Here is a 13,638-nt window from a genome sequence, read left to right as displayed (position 1 = left end):
GAAGCTGATATTTTGGAGTTTTTGAATTGGGCAAAAAAGATTACCAGGGAGGTCGTCACGCCTCGTCTAGGCGTGTATCTCACATAGATCACGTCTCACATGGACGTGTTTCTCTTCAACTAGGTCACGCTCCACGTGGGCGTGTCTCTCTCTTAGGTCACGCCCCACATGGGCGTGTCTCCCTCTACTAGGTCACGCCTCATTTGGACGTGTTTGAATGTTATATTTTTGTAAATAATTTCAAAACGACTACTTTTTCGTAATTTTTTATTAAAAAAACAATAAATTAATTTTTTTGCCAAAATAATTTATCGTATCATATTTATATCAATTGTTTGGTGTTTATATTTTTAACTCCCACATAAAAGGACGGTGTTGTTGGTTCTGCAATCCTTGAAGAAGTTAAAAGATTTAACTATATCTCTCACACACTCTAGATTTAACTATATCTGACCAGAACATTCAGAAGTGACTATCTTATATAGGTATTGTGAGTTGTGACTTGTGAGTGAGTTGAGACTTTGAGTAGCTATGACTTGTGAGTGAGTTGTGACTTGCGCATCGAGTATTTTTTTACTTGAGGCTTGTGAGTGAGTTGTGACAAGCGAGTAAAATTCACTGTGACTTGTGAGTAAGTTGTGACTTGCGAGTGACTTGTGACTTTCGAGTAGTATGAAAATCACTATCATATTATATCATAGGAGGTTAGGGTGTAAGTGGGTTAGGCTGGCTTACAGGGGCTTACGACCTAGCATATATCAGGTCAGACTTGTTCTATTATAAATAGTAAAAGAGAACAGGACTAGGCTTTTAAAAAAAAAACTAATTAGAAAATAGGCTATAGAGTTTTTTTGAACATGTTGGGCCTATAAGCCTACAGGCCGGCCTATATCATATTATTTATTTAAAATATAATAAATAAAATTATTATTTTAATAATTTTGAATAATAAAATAATATTATTTTAATTATTATTTTAATTGTTGAATGTTTAATAGGCTTAAATAGGCTGACAGGCCTAGGCCAAGGCTTTTATTTTTTAAATACAGGTCAGGCCAGACTCGTAATTTGGGGCCTACACAAGCTAATAGGCTGGTCATACTCAATATTTTTTACATAGGCCTGACCCATTTAAGCCAAAGCTTAGCCTAACATAGCCTATTTACACCCCTAATAAGAGATGATGCTCGAGAAACCGAGACCCTGGTGAGATTCTAAGTTGTGTACTTTGTTTGGGAGTTTGGAAGGGAAGGGAAGGAAGGGGATACAAGGGGGAGGAAGGGAAGGAAATTGAACGGTATTCCTTTCCCTTGTTTGAGAGTTAAAAAAATGGAAAGGTAGCAAAAATGGAGGGTTAATGAGATATTTTTACCATTTTACCCTTTTTTAAAATTAATATAATTGTTATATTTTATAAATTAAATAAAATTTAAAATTTCTCACAAAATTATTTATATACTTTTCACAATACTAAAAAAGATCATATTTTCAATGAAAGTTTTACGTTGCAAAGGACAAAATTTTGTCACAAAATTATTTTTTCGTCGGAATACTTTTCGTCGAAAAGCGATGAAATTTTTTCTCCGATGAAAATTTTTACAAATTTTTTTTTATCAAAATTTAGTTTCCGTCATCAAATGTTTTAAATGAATGATTTCCTCCGTCAAATGTTTTAAACGAAAAAAGAATTTTCGTTCAAAATTTTGATGAAAATGTGATCTAACAAAAATTTCGACGAAAATTGTTTTGTCAAAATTTTTTAGGGAAATGTTTCATTCGAAACTTTTCATGAAATTTATATTCTGTAAAGATTTTTGACAGAACTTTTTTTCCGTCAAATTTTTTGTCGAAATTTTTTGACAGAAATGTGTTCCGTTGAAAATTTTGATGGAAATATTTTTTATCAAAAAACTTGACGAAAATACTTTTCGTAGAAATTTTTTGAGGAAAATGTGTATCGTTAAAAATTTTGACGGAAATTTATTTTGTCAAAAAGTTTAACGAAAACATTTTCGTCGAAAACTTTACACGAAATTTGAATTATGCAAAGAATTTTGATGAAATTTTTTTCCGTAAATTTTTTTCGTAAAAAATTTCGATGAATATATTTTTAGTGAAATATTTTGAGGGAAATGTTTTGACGAAATTTAGATTCCGTAAAAATTTCCTGTCAAAATTTTATACTGAAATATTTTTAGTCACAAATTTTGATGGAAATATTTTTCGTCAAAATTTTTGGTGAAAATGTTCTCCATAAAAAAATTTGACGTAATTATTTTACATCGAAACTTTTCGACGGAAATGTGTTTCTCAAAATTTTGGACGAAAATATATTCGTTGAAAGTTTTGACGGAATTTAGATTCTATCAATAATTTTACCTGAATTTTTGTTTCCTAAAAAATTTATGTCAGTGATTAAGGCAAAATCTGGTTTCGTCTTTAGTTTTGATGGAAATTTTTTGACGTATATGATTTTCATCAAAAAATTTATCATTATTTTTGACGAAATATTTTTCGTCGATATATTCTGTCGGTATTTGAGATTTTTCTAATAAAGTCATATTTAAAAATGATTCACATTTATGTAGTTTTCAAATTTTAATGCTAAGGGTAAATAAGCGAATTTTAATATTTTCCCCCTAAATCCCCCAAATTGGGGGGAACTTTCATTTTAAGAAGAAGGAAGGTTTTTGAGGGTTCAGTAAAAATTGACAATTTATTTTCCTTATTTTTTTAAACTCACAAACAAGGGAAGAGCTTACTAAAATCCTTTTTTTTTTTTTCCTTTTCCTCCTAAAACCAACTCCTAAACAAAGCCTAATTTTTTAAACACACAAACAAAGGAAGGGCATTCTAAAACCCTCCCTTTGTTTGGGAGTTTAGAGGGAAATGAAAGGAACGGGATCCAAGGGGGAGGGAGGGGAAAGAAGGCAAAGAAATTGAAGAGTATTTCCCTTCCCTTGTTTGGGAGTTAAAAAAATGGTAAGTGAGAAAAATAGAGGGCTAATAAGATATTTTTGTCATTTTACCCCATTTTTAAAATTAATATATTTATTTTAATTTACAAATTAAGTTCAATTTAAATTTTCTAACATAATTATTTATGTACTTTTCACAATACTAAAAAAGATAATATTTTTGACAAAATTTCTACGTTGCAAATGACGAAAATTTTGTCACAAAATTTTTCTTTCGTCCTAATACTTCTCCTAGGAAAGCGAAGAAATTTTTTCTTTGATGAATTTTTTTATGAAAATAAATTTTTTATTGAAACTTTCGACGAAATTTAGTTTTCGTCAAAAGTTTTGACGAAAATGATTTCCTCCATCAAATGTTTTAAACAAAAAAAGAATTCCGCCAAAATTTTTGACGGGATGTTTTTCATTTAAAATTTCGGCGGAAATTATGTTGTCAAAATTTTTGAGGAAAATGTTTCATTCGAAACTTTCGACGAAATTTAGATTCTGTAAATAATTTTGACATAATATTTTTTCGTCAAAAAATTTTATGGAAATATTTTTCGTCAAAAATTTTTAAGGAAATATTTTCTGTCGGAAATTTTTGACAAAAATGTGTTCTGTTTAAAATTTTGATGGAATGTTTTTTTATCAAAAAACTTGACGGAAATATTTTCTGTCAAAAATTTTCGATGGAAATTTGTTTTGTTAAAAATTTCGACGCAAATTTTTTTTGTTAAAAGGTTTAAGGAAAATGTTTCTGTAAAGAATTTTGATCAAATTTATTTCCGTCAAATATTTTAGATGGAAATGTGTTTCGCTGAGAATTTTTATGGAAATATTTTTTGTAAAAAATTTCGATAAATATGTTTTTTTGTGAAATATTTTGAAGGAAATGTTTTGACGAAATTTAGATTCCGTAAAAAATTTTAACAAAAAAAAATTTCCATCAAATTTTTTTACAGAAATGTTTTTAATCACAATTTTTAATGTAAATATTTTTCGTCAAAAATTTTTTATGGAAATGTTTTCTGTAAAAAATTTTGACGTAATTATTTTACTTTCAAACTTTTCGATTGAAATGTGCTTCGTCAAAATTTTTGTAAAAAATATTTTCGTAGAAAGTTTTGATGAAATTTAGATTCTATCAATAATTTTGACCGAATTTTTTTTTCGTAAAAAATTTATGTCAATGATTATGGCAAAACCTGGTTCCGTCTCTAATTTTGTCTTTAGTTTTGATGGAAATTTTTTGACATATATGATTTTCGTCTAAAATTTTATCACTATTTTTGACGAAATATTTTTCTTTGATAAATTCCGTAGGTATTTGAGACTTTTCTAATAGTGTCACATTTAAAAATGATTCACAATTATGTAGTTTCACATTTTAATGCTAAAGATAGATAAGTAATTTTTAATACTTTCCCCCCCCAAACCCCCCCCCCCCCCCCCCCCCCCCCCCCCCCCAAGATGGGAGAACTTTAATTTTAAGGAGAAAGGTTTTGGAGGGTTTAGTAAAAATCTCTAATTTCTTTCTCTTATTTTTTTATACTCACAAACAAGGGAAAGGCTTACTAAAACCCTCCATTTCCTTTCCTTTCCCTCCAAAAGTAGCGAGGTGTAACATCCCACGTAATTAGATGTAAGTATATGTAGAATATATATATATATATTGCTTTGGGGGACATGGAGACTAATGCTAAAACCGAATTGTGTACAATGCATGCGTTGTTCTCAATTTATTAGGGTATTAGTACATGATTAATAGAGATTTGGGAAATTAATTTAATTGCAAGGATTGATGAGAAACTATTTTAGACAAGTGAAATTTTAATAAAGGATATAACTAGGATCTAGCGGTAGTTGTAGAAGAAAATTAAAATACTAAAAAGATATAAAAAAAATTTACTAACAATTGGGTTGATTTGTAGTCACATAAAGCATTAGGATTAAATAAATTGGACCCTCATCACATGAGTAGGTCGCTGGCCCAAGTGGCTTTGAAAGGGTTTAGTTCAGCCCAAAATATTTTGTTATCTATATCACTTCTTAGGAATCCTTAGAGGGCAGCCCTTAATTGGGTGAAAATCTCCACATGGTTGACTCATCCTTATCCCCTTTGAGCGCATAAGACTTAGTGGAAAATTCTGATCATTGTTTGCTTAAAATAAAAGTAAGTCAGCCTTTCTCATTTTTTGACATAAACGCATAGGAGTGGCAAAAAGTGGGCTGATAACTTGCTGCAATACTCAACCTCATTCAGCCTTCCTCTCACGCAACCAATAAGCATCTAATGGCCAGCTTGCATGCTCTTTTAGTGGTGCAGAAATTCTGCACTCCTTTGCTCCTTGTGCACTGAAAAGAGAGGAGAAGGGTGGGATACTTTATGAATTTTTCTAAGCCCTTAAATCAGTCTTGCCACTCACCATTCAATCACCCAAGCACTGAAGTGTAGGTAATCAAACATAGCTATTTCATTCTCCATTTCCTTTACCGAAACCGTGACCTTGAGGAGTAGAGACACAAAGATTAGGTTTTGAAACTTTCCTCCCCATCTTGGCTGAACTGAAACCTTTCCCATAGGACACCATCAACCTTGCTACCATTATAGTTATTCCATTTATCTTAGAAAGAAACCGTGAGCTCCATGAGTATATAGCACAACTCCAAGCATCAACTCTTTCTCTTCGTTCTCTGTTTTAGGTCGTCAAACCATCAACTTCAAGGAGGTAACTTGTCATATCCTAACCTCTTATTCCTTCCTTTATTCCATACGGTTTTACTAAGGTAAAACCCCTTGCGTGCAGTTGTGAAACTGAGTTCTTAGAGCGTGATCCCCCACTGCATGCAGCCTTGTAGCGTGACACTTGAAGGGTAGAAGGGTAAGGGCTCTTCTCAAGTGAGTCACTAGGCTTGTGAGCTACAAGGAGGTAAAGTTCTTAACCTTAACTCATCCTACATCTAGCTTTCGGTTGGTATATATGCTTAGGAAATAGCTTTCTAGCTTATTTTGTTCCTTTTTGATTCTGCCGCCGTATGATCTTTGGACCTAGGATGAAAGCATGCAGAAAATGAATTTTAATGATCTTCTTATGAACCTTGGGCTGTTCGGTTGTGAAGGATCCCTAAACGTTTTTCTGAATCAAAATAAAACAGTGGACAATATGCTTAGTTTTTGGCGCACCATAATGGGAATGGTATTATGAGAAATCAGAATGTTGTAGGAATTAAAGCATGGAGAAAACCGTATAGTATGCATGTGGAACTTAGGAAAAATTATGGAATATGGTGCTGTATGAATTTAATAAAAAAAAAATTATACGAAGGCAGAAAACGTTTCTCTTAAGAAAAGTTCAAAACCGATTCTGTTTTGGGATGTATTACATTGGAAAAAATATATATTAGGAAGTCAGAATGTAGTAGGAAAAGAAATAAGGTAAAACAGTTTGGAAAATTAAGGATAAAAGAAACATAAATGTGTGAAGTGTTTGGAAATTCCCATAGAATAGGATTCTGACTTGTATACTTATGTTTAGGTGCGTAATATTCTTGAAACGTTGGGCTTATACACTGATGTTTGGTTAGTACTTAAAAGCACCAAGGTATGTGTAGGCGGTATTACCTAATGTGACTATTGGCTAGTGTATGGAATTGTGATGTGTTGCTCACATTTGTTCTATGTATGTTATGATGATGATGAGCCAATGGTAAGAATATGAAAGGATGATATGATATATGCATGCATTTCACATCATAATACATTTTTCTGTTGGGTGCGATTGCATAACATGGCATGTATACTTGATTCATGACATCTTGAATATATATATATATATATATATATATATATATATATATATATATATATATATATATATATATATTTGTATTGAGGACATGTGACTGAGCATGCATCATATAGGCATGCCTGGTACCAGGAGAGGGGACACTTGGCTTCAGTCCGCATAGGTTCCACAGTGGATTCACCTTTATGGGAGCCATTAGGAATACCCACTGTGATGCTACGCGCACGACGGTGCTATGAGCGTAAAGGAAAAAGGGCGTTATATACGCGTTATGATATATGATGAAAAGGATTAAATGTTTGAAGTGACTATTTATGATTTTGTGCCTAGTTAATACTGTTGCATTTGGTTTTGTTGCCACACTACTGGGTTTATTCTCACCCCTTTGGGGCTGCAATTTTTAAATTGCAGGAGGACGTAAAAGCATTTGAGGACTTAGATGTTGAACTCTGTTATATTTTTGCTGCTGTCTGGATTTATTCGCTGTTGACTGTTTTAAACTTGGGATGACTGTATTATGTGGTACTTGATGATTTTTGGATGACCGTAAAACTATGACTTATTTCTGCTTTAAGTCTTTTTATGAATAGCGACTGCTTTAAGAAATCTGAAATGTTTTGCGAAAAGGGACTTTCTTAACGTTTATCAAATGCTGAATTTTTAACGATTTACGGACAACTTACGAGTTATGTTTCGAGGGGTAGATGAACTCCGATTTACTATTATTTTATATGCACGCGAAGCCCCAAGCGTGTACTTTCAGATTCTGGAAACCGTACAAAAATATTTTGAAAACTCGACTTGATATTAATATTTAAAGGAATACGGTTTTCTTAAATTTTCACCATTTTTATCAACAAAACATTTTAAATTCTTTCCATCAAATTTTTTCTTAGATTCAGCTTTCCACAACAATTTCTCAAAGATCTTTTTTAGAAAAAGTTTTTATCCGTTTCCGCAACTCTAATAACGATTAGCAAACGACTCTCTTGGATGCATACAAGAGAGGGTGTTACACTAATCATGATACGCCCGGCCACTTGCAAGAATCAATGACTGTCCCCACACACTAATACGAGACTTTTCAGTGTGCTTTGTCCTCACTCGCACACTTCCCGGGAAAACTTCCCAGGAGGTCACCCATCCCAGACTTGCTCCAAGTCAAGCACGCTTAACCGTGGAATTCTTCCGATCCGGGCTACCGAAAAGTAGATGCATCTTGTTAGTATAGGTAGTACCAATTAATTCTTATAAGCCATTCCTAACTGTACCGTCCCATACCAGCACAGTCTCTGGAGTCCCTCTCTTTCGGGTGTTGATTCGATTCATTCATGAACCCCCAAGCTGCAAGATTTGGCATGAGCTGCTCACTGTCCGTGCCTTTTCGCACCAGCGATCACTCCCTGCCCTTGCCAGCTCTTGGGATGTTACATGCCCACCAGCTTCCGCCTGGTTCGTCCTCAAACCACACCGTACTGGAAGAGAGGCCCTGCACTGATACCACTTGATACGCCCGGCCACTTGCAAGAATCAATGACTGTCCCCACACACTAACACGAGACTTTTCAGTGTGCTTTGTCCTCACTCGCACACTTCCCGTGAAAACTTCCCAGGAGGTCACCCATCCCAGACTTGCTCCAAGTCAAGCACGCTTAACCATGGAATTCTTCCGATCCGGGCTACCGAAAAGTAGATGCATCTTGTTAGTATAGGTAGTACCAATTAATTCTTATAAGCCATTCCTAACTATACCGTCCCATACCAGCACAGTCTCTGGAATCCCTCTCTTTCGGGTGTTGATTCGATTCATTCATGAACCCCCAAGCTGCAAGATTTGGTGTTGATTCGATTCATTCATGAACCCCCAAGCTGCAAGATTTGGCATGAGCCGCTCATTGTCCGTGCCTTTTCGCACCGGCGATCACTCCCTGCCCTTGCCAGCTCTTGGGATGTTACACGAGGGGTGTTCACGGATTGGATCGGTTTTAGAAGTAAAAATCATCTGATTCAATCCCTTAGTTTAATCATGTAATCATTCATTCGGTTTGAATTTTTTTTCAAATTCGATCCGATCCAATCCAATTTTATTCGGTTTGGATTGGATCGGTTTTCGGTTTTTTGAAAAGCCTATGATTTGTATGATAATTATTGTGCAAATAACGTATCTTTTGTATGTATCAATTTTGTAAAGTTTGTATGATGATTATTGTGCAATCTAGAAGTATTGTACAACAAAAAGTTAAATTATCATCTTTTACTTTCAACCAAAAATTTATAATATGATTGGTTGCCTATGTAAAAAGAGTATAGTATATATGTTACAAAAAAAAAGCATAACATAGATCAAGCACAATCCACTTTATCCAAAATGATGGATTAATGGGTCTTGGATTTAGAATTTTGCTATATGATTTTTGGGCTATGATTGGTGAAAGGCCCAAGTAGGTAGATGGTAAGGTTGAAAAATCATTGGATCGATTTGGATTGGATCGGTTTCACCAACCCATCCAAAAACCGATCCAATTCAATTAAATTTTGCAAATTTTTTTCGGTTTTCGATTTTTCAGTTTTCGGTTAATTCAGTTTTCAGTTTTTCGGTTCGGTCACCGCGGTTTGAATCGGTTTGGATCGGTTGATGAACACCCCTACCTAAAATCAACTTCCAAACAAAGCCTACTAGAATTAGTGAGGGAGGAAGGTGAATCAGTGACCTCCCGTACGAAATGTGCCTATTACACAAACGTCCCTAATCTCTTTTCTTTTCTTTCTTTTTTTATTTTTTTGGATCTTTCACTTTGTGAAGTTGGAAACTTTGAATTCAGTAATATTCAAAACAAGTTACTGATAACACATATTTTGTTACACTTATTTATTACTCTTGGTTGGTATTTTTAGGTTTTATTTGAATTAAATAAAGGTCTTTTGGGTCAAATCAGAATTCTAGATTTTAATTGGGTTTAATTGATTTTCGTCATAATTTTTCAGATTTACACTACTTTCGTATTTTGGCCATATCTCACTCTACAGATATCCGATTATCTCTGTTTTTGTTGCGTTTTGCAGCTAACAGGAAGGGTTACAATTTCTATTTCAACTACGGAAGCCCAATTCGGACAGAAAGATGGTCGAAACCTGAGCCCAAGATAGACGTGTTTTGCTAGAAATTTATTTTGACGATTGGACTTAAGTTATAATTTTGAACCCAATGTACATGAGCCCGAGAGCCATTATTTCTGTTTTGTTTCCTTTTATTTTGGATTGGATTTGTAGAGCCCGAAGCCCAGCTTGATTAGGGGTTAAAAGGGCGAGAGTAGGGACCTTGTGGATGATCTTTCGTTTGAATTTGAATTTTACAGTTTTGAAATTAATTAAAAGGTCGAACTCGCGCAAATTAATTATATTAGGTTTATTAAAAATTTGTAGTAAAACGTCAACCTAAGTCGTCTCTCAAGGAGTTTGCAAGGATCTTAATCGCTCAGTTATGAAAATAAAAATAAAATAAACACGGAAACTAAATGAAACAAGAACTAAATAAAAACGGGAATCAAATAAAAACGGAAACCAAATAAATATAGGAACTAAATAAAAGAGAAACTAAAGAGAAACGAAAACTAAAGAAAATTGGAAACTAAAAGGGGGTTTTTTAATACGATTGTCAATTTAAATGGAAATAAAAAATAAAATAACAAACGAGAATAATCAAATTAAAAGTAACCAACCCAAGAATTAGGATTCCAAGGATATCCATCATTGGACAAATAATTACCAAATCGTGATTGATCTCAATTGAATCAGAATCCTTGTTTCCAATTGAGAACCCTCTCTAAGCGATGGCTTAGCGTTTGATCGAATACGGCGCGTCTACTCGCGCAATCACGGAGTATCAACCCGTTCGACTTGAGTTCATTGGGTTAATCAACCTAACCATTAAATCTAATGATTAATCTCTTTCCTAAGAATGCAATCGCGTATCTCAGATTGAACACCCACAATCGCGCGATGCCAAACCGAGTTAGAAAAAGAAATGAATTTGGTTCAAAATGAGGCGCATGTCCTCAGGATTCAACCATGGAATCCTCAACCCTTGGGTTGATTAAAGAAAAGAGGAGAGAGAAAAGACAAAAATTCTATTAATTTTAAAACTGTAAAATTCAAATTCAAACGAAAGATCATCCACAAGGTCCCTACTCTCGCCCTTTTAACCCCTAATCAAGCTGGGCTTCGGGCTCTACAAATCCAACCCAAAATAAAAAGGAAACAAAACAAAAATAATGGCTCTGGTCATCATGTACATTGGGTTCAAAATTATAACTTAAGTCCAATCGTCAAAATAAATTTCCAACAAAACACGTCCATCTTGGGCTCAGGTTTCAACCATCTTTCTGTCCAAATTGGGCTTTCGTAGTTGAAATAGAAATTGTATCCCTTCCTATTAGCTGCAAAACGCAATAAGAACGGAGTTAATCGGACATCTGTAGAGTGAGAAATGGCCAAATACGAAAGTAGTGTAAATCTGGAAAATTATGACGAAAATCAATTAAACCCAATTAAAATCTAGAATCCTAATTTGACCCAAAAGACCTTTATTTAATTCAAATAAAACCTAAAAATACCAACCAAGAGTAATAAATAAGTGTAACAAAATATGTGTTATCAATTACGAATAAACTTTGAGAATCTTACTTTTAAATCTACCATAGGTTATGATATTCTTAGAGAAGAACTTTGATGGCCTTTTTTAGAAAATAGTTTAATCTAGTTTTGTATTTAGTTTTTGGGTTTAATGTTTCTCATGTTGTATAAGCTAAATGCATCTTTTACACACATAAAGATATGTGAGGCCATGCATTTATTCTCTCTTCTCTTCACCATTCATTTTCCTTCTCTTCCTTCCTCTCCCCTGGATCTTAATCCCCTCCAAACTTCCAAACACACCCTTAAGAATGTTAACAAGTTTCCCATTAACCCTCTCAAAGCATATAAAGTCTTTCTTATGCCTCACATTCATGAATCTAATGTACTCCCTCTGCTTCCTAGGCAAAGTAGGCTTCTCAATATCAACTTTGATTACTTCTGAAGGATTTGAATCAGCCATCACTACATTGACATTGTTATTATTGCGTTCAAGCTCTACTTCATCAAAACCACCATCACCATGTGCCATGTCAGCCCAAAACATGCGAGTGCTTAGAGTCTTAACTTTGGAGTTTGTCTCCACCCCATATTCCCAAGACATACTCCCCCTATTCTTTGTATATGTTTCTCCTCGAACACCGCGAACCGAGTCGACTCAGCACTATGGATGAACAAGAATATAAACCTTAAACTTGCATCGACAAGGATCCTTTCCTCCTCACCTACAACCGTTCTAAACTTCGAATTGTTTTTGAGCTATGATGAGTTAGTTAATCCAAATGCATGGAGTGACACTTGTACTCCAGGAAAACTTGTACTATAGTGAAATGATGTAAATTATGTTGGGGGTATGTATTTGAAATTTTGTAATATTATATTCCTAGAAAATGTATGATTTCAGTCAAAACAAAAATGAGCCCATGCATAAGACTAATAGTAATATTTTTCTGGAAAAAACTAGAGAAGATAAAAGTACAAGCTACCACTAGGGAGAGCAACTCCCACGCAATTCTAATATAAGAACTTCTCACACCAAGAAGGTGGCTCGTCAAATTCCTTCACTTCCTAACCAACATGTTGCAGCTGCGATTCCAACCAACCTGCTACTTTATCCCTTCCCATGATGTGTGGGAAAAGGAACTCTACAAATCTTCTTCCTTGTGCTTTATGATCCTATCAACAAAAACCCATAGGGGATAAGAATAGTTGCATCCAGCTACTAAAGAATATGTCTCCAAACACACCCTGCGGTGGCCTCTTCGCCATGCTAATTCCAGACCCAGGTAGATTAATATTACTTTCGCATAATAATAAATCAAACCAACTCATTACACATTAAAAAAATAAGAACAATATATATAATTTAAAGGCTTTAATGTTTCTACAGAGAATAGAGAATGTAGATAAGTTATCTACGTTCGCTCCAAAAATGACGTCGTTTTGCGTTGAAAAATTAAAAAATTATAATAAAAAAGACTATTATAACACTACAAGAAAAAATCTTATTAGTGTCACAAATTTCGTCACTACATATGAAATTTCGTCACAAATTCCTGAGTCGCAAATTTATTTGTGACGAATTTTGATTATTTGTGACGAAAATTGTCATTTGTGACGAAATTTGTGACAAAATTTTTTGTCACAAATAAACTTTTTTCTTGTAGTGTAACCCTGAAATAAATTATAATTACAAAAATACCTTGAATTCTGCCTCAAAACGATGTCGTTTTGAGCTCAATGTAGATAAGTTATCTACATTGACGGTAGAAAAAGTGAACCCTAATTTAAAATAGGTGTATAAAAGGAGTACAGGCCACTTGAGAAGGCGTTGAATGATCACGTATAGGATCCACCGTTATATGCTTAAGAATAACGGGTAGGTTATCATATTTATGAAAATGTATGATTTCTGTCAAAACCAAAATGAGCTCATGCACGAGATTAATAGTTTTATTTTTTTGGAAAAACTAGAGAAGATAAAAGTACAAGCTACGACTAATAAAGTCGAGGCAGAGCAACTCCCACGCAGTCCTGATATAACTCCTCACAGCCAGTAGGTGGCTCGTCAAATTCTCTCATTTCCCAACCAACGTGTTGCAGCTACGATGCCAACCAATCTGCTATTGTATTCCCTTCTCCGAATGTGTGGGAAAAGGAAATCTCCCAGTTTGCTTCCTTATGCTTTCTGATCCTATCAACAAAAACCAACAGGGTGAGAAGAGTTGCATCCTCGCTCC

This window comes from Gastrolobium bilobum, unplaced genomic scaffold, assembly GCF_033153095.1.
Source record: "Gastrolobium bilobum isolate Gb01-03AN ecotype WA unplaced genomic scaffold, APGP_CSIRO_Gbil_v1 utg5903, whole genome shotgun sequence".
Lineage (NCBI taxonomy): Eukaryota > Viridiplantae > Streptophyta > Magnoliopsida > Fabales > Fabaceae > Gastrolobium > Gastrolobium bilobum.
Note: the sequence above shows the minus strand (reverse complement) of the source record.